This window comes from Talpa europaea (genome assembly GCF_964194135.1).
Source record: "Talpa europaea genome assembly, chromosome: 2".
Lineage (NCBI taxonomy): Eukaryota > Metazoa > Chordata > Mammalia > Eulipotyphla > Talpidae > Talpa > Talpa europaea.
This window is the reverse complement of record NC_140068.1, coordinates 7,999,672-8,014,469: the sequence shown is the minus strand read 5'-3', so window position 1 is coordinate 8,014,469 and position 14,798 is coordinate 7,999,672. Positions and strand designations below refer to the sequence as shown.

Here is a 14,798-nt window from a genome sequence, read left to right as displayed (position 1 = left end):
AAGGCTGCCAGAGGGACCGTCCCACAAGGGAAGAAGGGCCTGGACAGACGGGGCCACAGTGCAGCAAGAGCAAAGACCGCAGGCCCCAGCAGGTGGCAGCCGCAGCATGAGGAAGGGGCGTTAAGAGCTGAGGCTGCGGCGGGTGGTGGGGAGCCGGCCACAGGGCCCTTGAAAGTCTAGCTGGGCAGTGGTGTCCAATCCTGCGGGAGACACCAGCCACTCTGGGCCTCCCCAGGGGCACCACATGCTGGACCCGCATGTGGGTTCAGGTGTCGAGTGGGGCAGCTAGAGTGGGGCCTGGAGACTGAGCAGAGGTGAGCCCCAGGCAGAAGAGGGCCATGAGAAGCAGAGCATGAGGTTGCCGGTTCACACTGGGGGGTTCTTCTCTGTCTGTGCCAGCCCAGGCACAGGGGCCCTTGTGGGCCAGATGCTGAATGTGTGTTCATTTTGAAAACGGCACAACTTAGAGGGTTCTTTCAGCTGATTTGGGGAAGTGGTTGGAGCTGAAGCACTTATTATCTGGGGTTCTTCCCCTCAGAATGTCCATGGGGGCGGTGGTGGGAAGTCCCCGATGTGTTCCTTATCTTGGTTCTGTTTTAAGGAACAGGCGCAGATGGCTGCGCGGAAAACTTTGCCACACCAGCATTTTGCTTTTCCCAGACATCTGATCTGAAAAAATCCAGCATCTAAAGCCAAGGTAATTACGGGTCCCAGGCAGGTGAGCCAACCCTAATCACCCTGCTAACTCCAGGACAGCTGCTCATTAAGAGCTTGTGAAGACCTGCAGGCACCCGCTGGGAGCAAACGGAACTCACGAACGAACTTACGTTCAAACCAGACGGCCGAAGAGGAAAGCCTCAGTGTTCTGCGAGACTGAGCAGCGCCATCACCTCCTGAGTCATCCCGTCCTAGAAGAAAACAGTAGTAGGCTCATTAAGTTACTCATCTGGGAATTAGTAATTCACAGCACATTAAATGAACAATCTCACTTTCCACGGACAAGAGGAAGTACAACTCAGAACAAACTACTCCTGGCTTACGTCCTGCAAAACAACAAAACAAAACAAAATAAAAGCAACAACTTGGTTTTTGAGGCTTGATTCATCCAGGTAACGGAGGACCTGACTTTCCACTTTTACGATCAGGTCAACAAAAGTGTCCCTTGGGGAGACACGCAAGGTCACAGAGAGAAAAGGTGTTTGGCAGTGGACTTGATTCAGACGCCAAAGCTGAGATCTGTTTTTATAGGAAAGATGTCTCGTCAATGCTACTATGTTCTAGGGCACTGTAAGGGCCGGACTGGGCACAGGTGCAGGTTTTCTGATCCCATGCAGACCGGGTAAAGGAGGAGTCAGTCTTCAGTGGTTTTGCAGGTCTTTTATTTGGGGTTCACCAGGCATATGGCGGGCAGGGGTGCTGGCTGGGGGGCTGGGAGGCTGGCAGGCCTCCCAGCCCCCAGCAAGTCTTTACTCTATCTGGGCTCTCTGGCGTTCTTTCTGCTGCTTTTCCGCTTCAGCTTCTACTGCTGCTACTGCTGCTGCTGCTGGCTGGGGCTGCTGGCGTCCCCCCCGTGACGCCGCCCTTAAAAGCACAGTCTTAACTCAGCTGACTCCCATCTACCTATGCCCACACCCTATTCCAGGTGCCCGCCATCAGGCATGCATTCAGGACAAGGATCCATCATCTATCCTGATGGCGGAAGGGCAGAAAAGCCTGACATTTTCTTTACCCTACAGGCACATACAATGAAGGACTCCACAGTTCTGGGGTCACAGAATTTGGGGAGTGAATGGTATTCTCTTTTCAGAGATGAAGAAATGAGGTCCCTCTGATGGGTGGCCCAGCAGCCGGTGACCAGTTGAGTCAGAAGCTCCCCTGCAGAGGCTCCCCAGCCAGGGCTCTCTCTGCTCCAGCAGACTTAACTTAGGCGTCACAGCTCTGAAATAACTGCGCTTACAAAGTCTTTCAAATCACCAAACAGTCTAAATTTCACATCAATCTCAAAGTTATCTTACACTCTTTTAAAAATTTTTTTTGGTCTTATAGTGTTTTCAAATATGGAAGTAATTTCACTTTTGCAGAGAAATTCCAATCTGAAAGTTGTCTGAAATGATTCCCACCAGGGTATGGTAAAAAGCTCTCCCCAATGACCTTCCCATATTTTCAGCCAACGCCTGACCTTGCTACACTCCAGAAAGAAATTGCTGCCCCCAAAGAGTCTTGGTTGCTGGAATCTTAGAAAATCTTAGCGCATTTGAGCTGGTTAAGGCCTTAGGTCAATGGTGTTCAAACCTTTCATTACAACTTAAAGAAACTGCAGTGCGATGAGGTGGTCAATTAAAGGGAGAGCTAGATCTAGAAAACCTGAGATGGGTTCATGGAGCAGCTGTTGGCGCAGAGTCCCCATTCAGTTCTCACAATGGCCCCACAGGTAGCGTGGGCACGGAGGGCACAGAGACTCAGAGAAGCCAAGTTCTTTTTCTCAACTACCATCACCCGAGCCTCCGCTGCAAGCCAGGCACCTTGGTGCAGTGGCCACACTCACCGCTGCACACAGTGAGACCAGCAGGGAGGGGCCTGCAGACGCAGGCTCAGAACTGGCACATAGAGCCACCCCAGAGGAGGAGCCCGAATCTAGCCTTGGGTGCCAGAACCATGGGACATGCTGGAGGGTCGACCAGCACCGGCCAGGTCTGGACGGGTTCCCAGAGTCCTGTTGCGGAGAGAGAGCAGAGCCTCCCGGGAGCCCCAGAGGCCCGGAGAAGTGCCAGTCAGCCCTGAGCCCTTTCAGATCTCAATCCTAGAGCAGCAAAGGGCAGCATCCCCTTGGGGTGGCGAGTTGCTACGTTTGCCCTTACCCAGACATAACAGTTATTAAATTTTCTGTCCTTTTAATTAAACTTCCTTCAGGCATATTCTCACTGCCATGTTTACAAGCGGAGGGTTTGTGACACTGGGCGGCCACGTGGAGATGCTGGCTCAGGTTTCTGAGCGTGGATTCCAGGCAAGAGAAAAAAGTTCTCCCTCTGAAGTCACCTGCTGTTTGAGTTTAAGCCTCTCTGATGTGGGTTTAAGTGACTATAAGAAGCAGGTCGGTGTGCAGTCAAATTCATTATGTTATTTTGGAGACTTTGTTATTGCACATTTATCTTTTTAACAAGCCATGACATGAGACAATGTCAAAATTGCCTGTTACTGCATCCATTCTTTTTTTTTTTTTCATAGATTTATGATGATAAGTCAAGAATTGGGTCCTATAACAATCCCAGAATAAACATCCCCCCAAATGCATGAAAAAGTAATGACTAGAGGTTTTGGTTTTGTGTTTCCTCACCCCCCACATGTTAACAGAAATGTACAAATAACAGGGTCTTCAGCAGACTCCCTTAACTATAGGTTATAGTGAGGACACTGGCAGGAGAGGTAATTAGGGTAAGAGTTTTTTCTCTATTAAAAAACAAACGAGGGCCTCCCTGGTGGCACAAGGTGGTGGGTTAAGACGCAACCTATGAAGCTATCCGCAGTCACTGCAGCAAGAGTTCGATCCCCGGCCAGGGAGGTGACCCACATGATGCAGCAGACCTCTCCTGACCCACCCGCTGCTCCCCTCAGCAGTGTATTTCAGCCAGTCTGTCTGTTCTGTTTCCCACTCTGTCTCTGGTGAATCCTGTCACCCCACCCCCACAACTCTGGCTTGTACCCCAGTTCTTGTATGCATAAATAAATAAATCTTAAAAAAAAAAAAGAAACAAACGAGCTAGATCACTTGAATTCTAAGGTATTCTTCAAGAACTCACCATTTTAATTATTATTATGAGGCTAATGAGCAATCAAGTAAGAAATGAAAGTGTTGGTGGCCACAAGTGAAAGAAAACACTTGACGTGTTTTCACACTTCTTTATATTTAAGGCGAGGACTGAGGTTTAACTCACATTTTCAAGGATCAATGTTCATTAGGGAGGGAGTTTAATGAATAATTGTTCTTTGTAGCAGGAGAGCGATGGATGTTGGTTTTTAAATGGGTCCTATTATCTCTGTGATGTGGGCGAAGAAGCAGGAGTGGAGAAGCTGAATAACTCCCAAAGGCTCAAGTGGTGGCACAACTAGAGTGGAAAATCAGGGCCCTGTGCTGCACCTCCCCCTGCAGTGACCTTTAGGGCTAATGGCTATCGCCAAGGTCCCTAGGTCCGGCTGGGCAAGGAACCAGCATGCAGGGGGAGAACAGCATGCAGGGGGAGAACAGCAAAAACTCCCTGAGGCAGGGGAGTACAGCAAAGTTCCCTGAAGACATGGATAAGACAGAAGCCTATCAAAGGATTACGACCACCAGGAGCTAAAACCTTATCTCGTCTTTCTAGAACTACAAATTTTATCCCTTCATTGTCTTTCTAAAACTCCCTTCTTTCTTCTATAAAGGTCATTTGTTGTTAATTAAAAAATCATATGAAATCCTTAACACAAGGCTGACTCAAATGAAACGTTACTAAACCCAGTAATAATTAAAATATAGTTTAAGTGAAAAAGTAGCTAGTAAAACAAAAAATGCAATCATATAGCTTAAAAACAAAACTAATGGATTATCTACTTAAGAAAAAGGCTAGGTCCAGATGTAAACCACTCAACGATAAGCTAAATCCATTCACTGCTCCTGTATATATACTGGCGACTAAAAACTCAAATAAAATCGCACTCAGATTTACACTCTCTCTTGAAGTGTGTCTGTTTGTCATTTCTTCAGCCGAATCCCTGACCACCCTGCGCAGTCTCTCAACCCCGAGACGGCCTCATCGTTCACTGCTGTGCTGGTCCGCGGCAGCCCTGTGACCCCAGAGGCCTGGCATTTTAACTCCTAGCCTCACGCATGACCGTTGGTTGTTGGCTGGCTTGTCCTTAGAGTCATGGGCTGTTTTGTCTAACACATACATGAGTGTGTGTAAAATAATGATTGTATCTATTACAATGATTATATATTATATCTGTTACACTATAAAATAATGATTATATATATACATATATCTCACACCTTTCACAAATACAGTGGCAAAACCACCTCATCTTTTCTATTGTTAATCTACATTCCAATGACGTTATTTTGCTTACTAAGATTTATTTAAACATTTTTTTAAAGATTTATTTATTTATGCATACAAGAGCTGGGGTACAGACCAGAGATTCGGGGGGGTAAGAGAAGTCACCAGAGACAGAGCAGGGAACAGAACAGGCAGACTGACTGAAATACACTGCTGAGGGGAGCAGCAGGCGAGTCAGGAGAGGTCTGCTGCGCCATGTGGGTAGCTCCCTGGCCGGGAATCGAACTTGTGCTGCAGAGACTGCGGATTGCTTCATACTGCAGTGCTTAACCCTTTGGGCCACCAAGGAGGCCCTGCTTTCTAAGCTTTCAAATTATATTTATTTTTAGGTCTCAGCGTGTTTTGGTTGTTGACTTCGAGCAAAAACAATAGATTATTCCAATAACAGAATAGGATTAACTCAAAGAAAACAACAGAAGACGGCGGGCTGGAGAGTGGGGTCATGGCAGACCCAGGGTACATCCCTGAGTCCAGAGCTGATGATTCCCAACATCACCTCTGGAGGCCTCAACCTTGGTCCCATTAGAGACAAGGCCGCATCCCCCCATCAACGATGCCGGGCATGTAGAGTCTCACAGTTGTCATGTTTACAAACATACAGGCCGTCTCTTTCTGGCCTCCCCCCATTTCATATAAATAGGGTTCTGCATATTAATGCACACACAGTTACAAGTAGGTATACCATGATGTCTTGAGGGGAAAAGAAGCCTCAAGATAAGATGCAACACAATGTAACTAGAATGAGTATGCTTGCTGGTAGAATTTAACTTAAACATTTTAAGTTCTACTTAAAGGTTCCATGGGTAAATTGTAAGAGGATAGAGGAAGTAGCCACAGTTTAAAAATATTAAAGATATATTCACTATTTTTATTTATTTATTTTTTAAAAGATGTATTTATTCATGCATACAAGAACAGGGGTACAGGCCAGATGTGTGGGAGGGTGAGAGGATTCACCAGAGACAGAGCAGGGAACAGAACAGGCAGACCGACCGAAACACACTGCTGAGGGGAGCAGCAGGAGAGACAGGAGAGGTCTGTTGCACCATGTGGTATTCTCCCAGGCCAGCCGGGAATTGAACCCGCGCTGCAGAGCTTCACAGAGCTGCGCTCAACCACCTGCGCCACCAGAGGAGGCCCTATTCACTATTTTCAGATGGGCAAGATTAAACTTTTAAATCTAGGGATGCATATTTGGGTGCATTAGCATAGAAGTCAATGATTAGCATAAGAGCTTAGTGATTAGCATAGGACTTCAGTGATCAGCTCTGAGTTTAGTGATAAGCATAGAAGTTAGCAGAGTGGTACCTGTGGGGCTGGTGAGGGTCCTGACATTGGGTGGGTATATATGAAGGGGCCCCTGGAGTATTAAGTTCTCTTTTTTGGCTTGACTTGGGTGGGATCCTCTTACAGTAATTCAGTAACCATACACTTGATTTGTGTGGCTCTGTATCTAGAGTTTTTCCTCTTAAATGAAAGGGATTTCCATTAAGAAATCATATGTTTGCAACAGGGAACCAAAGTAGAACGATCATTTCCTTGTTCATTCCAGGTCCAGTCAGACAAAAATAATGATCATGAAAGCCCATGTTCCCTGCCCCAGAGGCTGGCTTTCCCGGGACTGGGGTAGGGGGCATGTCCGTCATCAGTCACTGTGGGACAGCAGGTGGTGTGACCCCACTTGCTGGGGACATATTCATGAGCCTTTGTTGTGCCAGCACCTGGAGATGTTATTAGATATAGAACTAAATTATAAAAGGTTGGGAATCCAAAATGCACAGATTCTTATTTTATTATTTTAGGGTTTTTTTAAAAGATTTATTTTTATCTATTTATGCATGAAAGAGCTGGTATGTAGAGCAGAGGTGTGGGGGGACAGTGAGAGGACTCATCAGAGACAGAGTGGGGAGCAGAACAGGTGGATTTACTGAAATATTCTGCTGAGGAGAGCAGAGGGCGAGACAGAAGAGGTCTGCTGCACCATGTGGGTAGCTCTCTGGCCGGGGATCAAACTCATGCTGCAGTAGCTGCCAACAGCTTCATTGTGCTGAGTCTTAACCCCTTGCACCACCAGGGAGGCCCTCTTTTCTTTTAGGTTTTTTTTTTTTTCAAGATTTATTTATTTATACAAGAACAGGGATACAGGCCAGATGTGCAGGAGGGTGAGAGGATCCACCAGAGACAGAGCAGGGAACAGAACAGGCAGACTGAATGAAATACACTGCTGAGGGGAGCAGCGGGCAAAACAGGAGAGGTCTGCTTCGCCATGTGGGATTCTCGCCAGCTGGCGGGGATCGAACCCGCACTGAAGAGGCTGCGGACAGCTTCACAGTGTGGCACTCAACCGCCTGCGCCACCAGGGAGGTCATCTTTTAGGTTTTAAGCAAGTTCAGAGCAGCTCAAAATTTCCTCTCCTGACAGAAAGGGTCAAGATTAACCCCAGGTGAATTCTACCGAACAGCACACCAGGACCAGCAGGCCCATTTACTGAGAATATCTGCTCTTGGGCTCCCCGCCAGCCCTGGCAGCACCCCTACTGCACCCTGGCTCGGCCACTGGCTAGAAAAGAAGGCAGCCGTGAAGGACACCAGCTGCCGGCCATGGGTCCAGCTCTCCAGAGTCTGACTCCGCTCCTTTTCCTGGAGCGGAATAAAACACTTGGCCCTTTCAGTTTATTTTCACAGAGGGCTGCCTGACAGAGGAGCACAAAGAGTGGGGAAGCCACAAGCATGTGGACCAGAATGATTTCCAATCACAACAAACATGCCCAAGGAGGGAGGAAGACGGTAAGTGATATATTTCCTTTGCAACATTCCTTAAAATTAATGCCCAGGCCTGGAGGAGGCAGCCTCATGGCTTCCCCTCGGTGAGGAAGCCCACCACATCAGGTGCGCATGCCATGTCTCTGGATCCGCCTGCGTGGTGCCAGGCCCCACTCCCGACCACAGTTGGGGACCACAGCTGGGGACATCATGACGTTGTCTGGGCTGCCCAGACCTCAACAAGGCTCCTCTCCCTTCCCTGTAATGGCTCATATTGCCCAAGAGGCAAAGTCTAAACAAATGAGCAAATGACCATGGTGAGTGTGCGCGCACGCATGTGTGTGTGTGTGTGATACATATGTGAATATATATATCATAAGCTACAGGTTTTATGTACAGTTCTGATATATTATATATATATCATAAGCTACAGCATATATAATAAGCTACAGTTCAATCAGCTCCTCTGGACGGAAATGACATCAAATACCAACCAATGCATCTAGTCAGTGAAAATCCGGATGCTCTTAAAACACAGTGGGATTCAGGAAAACTGATGAAAGTCAGTAAAATTCATTCCCACATCTTAGGGTGCAAACGTTTTGGCAGCAGATATCAACATATGCATAAGTTATTGTAATTGATCCCAGTGAGTGCAATCTGGCCCTGATCTGGTGTCCCAGTCTCCCGGCCAGAGGATTCCCAATCATTCACATTTCCTGTATTCCCAAGATGTTGAATTTTTTTCTATCCAGAAATGTGCCAGGTTCTTTGGTACCTGCACATCTTTGCTTCTTCCCCAGTAAAGATATGGAGATGAATGCCCTCTCTCAATCTCTGCCCAGAAAAGCCTGACCTTTCCTTCAAGACTCGGCCCAATCACTCCAGCCCTGTAAAGACTTCCTTGATGCCATGAAGCATAACAGTTTGCTCCTTTTGTAGGGTTGCCCACTTTCGGTGAATATCCCTACTTGCAGCAAATTCTGGTTGTATTGCAATCATGAGTTTAAATGACTGTGCTTTCTGCTACATTAAGGGCAGGCCCTGTATTTTAAGGAACGGTGGCTTCACCGGCTCCTTCCCTACTACTTAACATACAAGTGGGTCAGCAATCAGATGTAGAGTGGTGAAGGTCAGCAGGGGACACCAGATCCTCAGAACAAGGGGCATAAAGACATCCCACCTAAAGCAGCCATCCTTTGTGCTACCTAAGCCCCCAGGAGCCTGTCCCTACCCAATTGGGGGAAAGATAATCTCTTTGTGACTGAACCCAGGCCAGGCCCCCAATGGCTTTGGTCTCCATGGTGCTGGGGTAGCATCGGAGGGAGGACTGAATATCTAAGGATGGGCACCTATGGATGCAGTTGAGTCTTTGGGCTTCCCTGACAGTAGACGCCGCTATAGCTAACGCCAGTATCTCCTGCTCCTTTTGAGACTGGTGATTAAGAACCTGGGTTCCATGCAAGCACTTTCCAGAAGTGGTGAACCTTGACTGAAGCCAATATGTTAAGGCCAGGGGAATAAATATGGAAAAAGAAATGAGGGGTTTATATATGATATAAAGTACGAATGACTTCCCTCCCTTCCTTTCTTCTCTCCTTCCCAAATGTGGGAAAATAATTTGTATAGCTGGTAAGTTTTCATTTTAATATCTCCGAACATAGAATATTATTAAAAATTCCATTTTTATGGCCTTCCTGGTGGCGTAAGGGGTTAAGACACAGCACTATGAAGCTGTCCACAATCTCTGCAGCATGAGTTCAATCCCCCGCTGGCCAGGAAGCAACCCACATGACGCAGCAGACCTCTCCTGTCTCGCCCGCTGCTCCCCTCAGCAGTGTATTTCTTCAGTCTGCCTGTTCTGTTCCCTGCTCTGTCTCTGGTGGATCCTCTCACCCACCAAACCTCTGGCCTATACCCCAGCTCTTGTATGCATACATAAATAAATCTATAAAAACAAAGTCCATTTTTAAAAAACCCAATTCAACTAGGTGAAATTAATTTTAGTCATTCATTTCATTTTTGCTTATCCCACGAAAGAGGAAGTTGCCCCAAAGAAATGTCTCCCAAAGTGAGACATTTCAATCCATTGATATTTATTACAGATGAACTTTCATTAATTAATCCACAACTTGGGCCTCCCTGGTGGTGCAAGGGGTTAAGCACCGCACTATGAAGCAATCCACAGCTTCTGCAGCAAAAGTTCGATCCCCGGGCGGCCAAAGAGAAATCCACATGCGCAGCAGACCTCTCCTGTCTCCCTGCTGCTCCCCTCAGCAGTGTATTTCAGTCAGTCTGCCTGTTCTGTTCCCCGCTCTGTCTCTGGTGAGTCCTCTCACCCCCCTTCTCCCCCACACCTCTGGCCTGTACCTCAGCTCTTGTATGCATAAGCAAATAAATCTTTAAAAAAAATTAATCCGCATCTCTCTCTGGTTGAAATTGGTTATGATCCCAAGAAAACTTACTGAGCCAAAACCCAAACAATAGTAAACGTAGGCTAGTGTGTGTGTGCATGCAGGGTAAGTGTCTGTATGTCAACAGTCACCAGGACTCACAGAAAAGGTCAGGTGGACTTGGTCATGGGCATTCACCTGCCAGACTACCCATGGGCTGCAGGGCAGCTGGTCACTGCTGCTTTACCAGGCCAAAGGCAGCAACAATGAGGATACAGTTTCTTCTCAAATATCTGGGATCCCTGGCTCATCCCCCTGTGACCCTGGGGGTTCCAAGTTGCTCTGCCTCCCTTTCCATGGAGACAGAGGGGGCACGCCTCCCACTTTTCTGGCAAAAGCACAGTTGATGGACTTGGCCCCTCTCCAAAGGGCCCCTCCTCACACTAACTCCAGCTCCTTTTGTCCAGAAGACAACAGCAGCCTGCCGTTTGTGTGCTGAAGCCTCTAGGTAAACCTCGTAAGTCAACTCCAGGATTACAGCTTCAAGCCACAGAAGAGAAAGCTGGAATTCAGAGTGCTTACCCAGAAGATATTCAGTCAGGAGAAGCCTTTCTGGTAAGTTCTAAAGGAAACCAAAGACAGGCTGTTCATGTTGGAGAAAAGCACATTCCAGGGGGTGGTTTTCCCCTCGGTGCAGCCAAGTCTTGCCGGAGCAAAATTTGCTGCCCGTTTCTCTTCTTATAAGAAGAAAACAACATCACTTTTGATTTCTTCTTGTAAAATTAACTTTAGAGAAACAACAGGGCACAGCTCATGAAGTCTGGCTAGGAAGAAATTTCAAAGCCACCCATCTGCCATATCCAGCCCCTCAGAATGAAGGCCAGCTTAGCCCAGAGTATGGCACTGTCTTGCCAGACAGCCCCAGAGAGGACAGCAGGAATGTGAGTATCAAGGTGCAAACATCAGTCAAGTCTCAACTCCCATTCTGCCCTGCGGATGAACAGGTTAAAGGGGAGACACACTCTACCCCCGAGTCCCCCCACACTACACCCTGCTTACTGTCCTGACCTGTCCATCTGCATACACCCTAACTTAAACCTCAGCCACCGAGCAAAGGGCTTGTGTTTAACTTTTCCATTTAATGCCAGTGCTTTCTTCCAGCTCCCCAATCTGGCCATAATTAAAATCATATTGGAGCAAATGTTGACTGGTATGAAAAGTTGTACCATATGTACAATTCACTAGCTGTAGAACTTGGCATGTCCCTAGCCAACCCATTAAGAGGGGCGAGCCTGGCTTATTTTGGAGTATACATTATATATTTTGGATCGGTTCTGCTTCTCCCTTCTATTAACAGCGCAGGATGCTTAATTAACCCCTTGTCGGCGGTCACCACGAGGTGTTCCTACATTCCAACAGTGAGGACCACTGTGCTTTCACTCAAAAACTATTTTGGCTCATGGAAAAATTTCCATTTTCAGAACCCAAATCAGCTTGCTCAGCCTTGACCAAGCCTGAGCAGATACCATCAAAGCCTCCGAGGGCAGCGAGTGGAAGAAAGGCAGGTGGGGTCTTGCCTCGAGTCCTAAAGGCAGGGAGCACTCCTTGAAGCTTGAAAGAGGTAATTTTAGGACAAAAAGAGGAAGGACTGTACGACTGCAGATAATCAAACTATGAAACCTCAGTCCCAAGAGGCAGCTGATACAATGGAAACAGAATCAAGGAGGAGTTAGCGAGGTCCTGCAGACAGAGCCATCTTTGAGAACATTCCTGGCATTCTGAGACTGAGACCAGAAAAGGGAAACCTTCCCACCTTATCACACCCCCCTTCCTGCGCAACAATAAAAGCCCAGGGCCTGGTCAGAGGAGTCCCAGGTTGGACTGGGGGTTGGGGGACTGGGGGTGGAGAGGTTGGGGTTGGGGGGGGTGGCTCTGCTCAGATTCCCTCTGTAGCTGTGAAGTATAAAGAGCTACAAAGTCGCAATTTTGCTTGCTTGAAGACATTCTTCAATATAGATTTCAGAATGAGTTGAGGTCTCTCTAAACATGTGACACAAAGAAACACATGTTCTTAATCTGTGGGTTTAAAATTGTTGTAGAATTACATCAACAAGACATGTCTCAAAAGAAGACTCCTACCCTCCAACGCAAGAGCATCAGGGCGTACAGGATGAAGCTTTCTAGTCTCATCTCTTACAACAAATCCATTAAGGTTCCTTAAAAAGGGACTTTCGTGTGGGGCTAAAAACAAGAGTTTTGGGAGCCTGCAGGGTTGGTCTGTGATGCAGGCAGGATACCTGGCTCCCCCGTACCAGGGTCCTCGCTTCACTCATCGGTTCCCAAGCCAGAACTTAGATCCTGGGTTCTCACTCCCAATGCAAAGCTCCTCAACAGAGCAGAAGGCAGCAAATGAGCCGGAGGGATGAGCGGCTCGTGCAGGAAGGTGCTGCGGCTCTGGAACCGCCGAGGTCATGTGCTCAGCTCAGGGGCCCAGTGCGTCATGGCAAACAGGAGAGTTGAAGGTCAAGTGAACAAGCAAATAGAAAAAAGGAACATAGGGAGATCTTATCACAGGAATCATGTGCTGAAAAGTAAGGGTCAGAAGAACAGGCAACGGGAAGGGGGAACCAGCAGGAAAGAAAAGGCCAGACAGTAACTGAGCCAGGGAATGAAGGGCTGGGTTGACCAGCAAGCCACGGAGTGTGCCCACCACACAGGACTGCAGCGTGCAGGCGGGACAGGCATGCCTGCAGCGATCCAGTCTCAGAAGAGACTCCCGGACACAATACTAACAACCAGTGGCCTCTTTGTTCTTATCTTTTCATTAAAGTGCTGTGATTCCTGACTCGCTCACATGTGAAGGAAAAAGCAGGAAAGAAGTTTTTCCACGTTTCCCCCTTTCTTACAGCTAGTAGAGAAAAATTAATGGACTCCAAATGTCTTTCTCCCCTTTGAGATGTGATTAAATCACAGTAAGAGAAGTGACAAATTTAGATGATGCATCAGATTATTCTGAAGTGATACCTTAAGCCGCCCTCCCCCAGCCTTCCGCAGTAATAGAAGTTGAGGGGAAATGGCAGGGCCTTTCATGGGGCGGGAGAGCAAAGGCCTTTTCTCATGTTCTATTTTTTTTCAGCTAAAAACAAAGTGGAAAAAAGCCACATTCAATTTGGGGACCTGCCACTGGGACCAGCATGGATTTAGTGGACGCACAAAGGCTTTCTTTGGCATCAGGGAGCGTTACTAACCTATCTGAGGAAAACAGACGGGGAGAACAATAGATGCGAGATGTACTCTGTGAAAGAAACACTATTGCGTTTATCACAATCTTGATTCTAAAAATAAAAGAATTCACTCGGGAACCCAAGTGTCTCTGGGTGGGATAGGTTAGATGATTCTATATACTAGTCTGAGTACGAAGTCTTATCTTTTTTCCACAGATTAGTCTCTAATGTTTTCCTGACTTTCTCCTGCTCTGCGCAGAGTTTTCTCAATCCAATTTACATTACATTTCATGAAAAGATGAAAGCCCATTGGAAATCAACATCCTGCTCTATTTAATACATTTTCAGACTTCTTCCTCTTACCTAACAAAAGTGTAGTATTTTCATCTTGGAGATTTCTTCCCAACCACCAAATGTGTTCAATTCTTTTTAATTTGGCTACCTGGCTCAATTTAAGCTTGTATGCTCCTATTCCCAACTATTACACAGAGTGGATAATAGAAGATCTTCTGTTTTCTAGCTCCTTGTGAATTAGAAAAGAAGGCAAGAAGTCTCAAATTAAACTAAGAAAACATTAACATAGAAATAAGAATACTTTCAGACCAGTCCAGTCTCCACAAGCACACACAGCTTAACTGATAAGGAACATAAGATGCTTGAACCAAACAACTACTGTTGTATAATCTTAGCAGAGTGTACACAATTTTGAAATCTGTTATTTCTGCAGGCTGAGAGGATTGTTAGCTCCTGTCACTGCAGGAAATTGAAAAATTCTCTTCTGAGAAGCTGGTTAGGCTGAGAATTAAGTGAGGGTGGGGGTGAATCTGCCTGCAGCACCAGGAGGCCCTCTAAGTGTTGCAATAAGCCTTGCACAACACCATCTGGTGGTGAAGTGGGTGGCTGGGTGGCTGGAAGATAATGAACAGGTCTCTGCTTCAAGTGTCACTTAGTTGTATAGGTAAAACTTGAATCTCAACCTCAAAGACTCATCAGCATAATCAAACATTGAGGCTGGAGAGCCCTGGAGGAACCCATTCCGACAGCCTGGGGTTCCAGAGGTTGTAAGACACTCCTTGGAGAAAGACGTCTGATTCTAATTGGACAGAGGCAATTTGCTCTGCTCACTAGAAACTCATCCTGTCTAGATCACAGGGCTGCTCTCAAGTGTGGGAGTGAAGAGGAAATCCTCTGTAGCTCACTTGCCAAGCTAAGACCTCAAGTTCACTTTCATAGCAATTATAATCAATCTCAAGATGTCCTTTGGGTTACAAAGGCTGCTGAGACAGCTGCTTCTTCATTAGGGAGAAAATTAAATAGAAACTTATCATG

The 14,798-nt window shown here is 46.9% G+C and overlaps 1 protein-coding gene across 1 annotated transcript in view; it reads right to left on the bottom strand.

Annotated features, from left to right (window-relative positions):
- Positions 1–863: 863 nt before the first annotated feature.
- The window catches only part of SCAF8 (SR-related CTD associated factor 8), a gene marked incomplete at its 5' end in the record, with an annotated part of 174,500 nt that continues 160,565 nt past the window's right edge, over positions 864–14,798 (bottom strand). The window contains 1 exon segment of the mRNA XM_084228090.1: positions 864–908.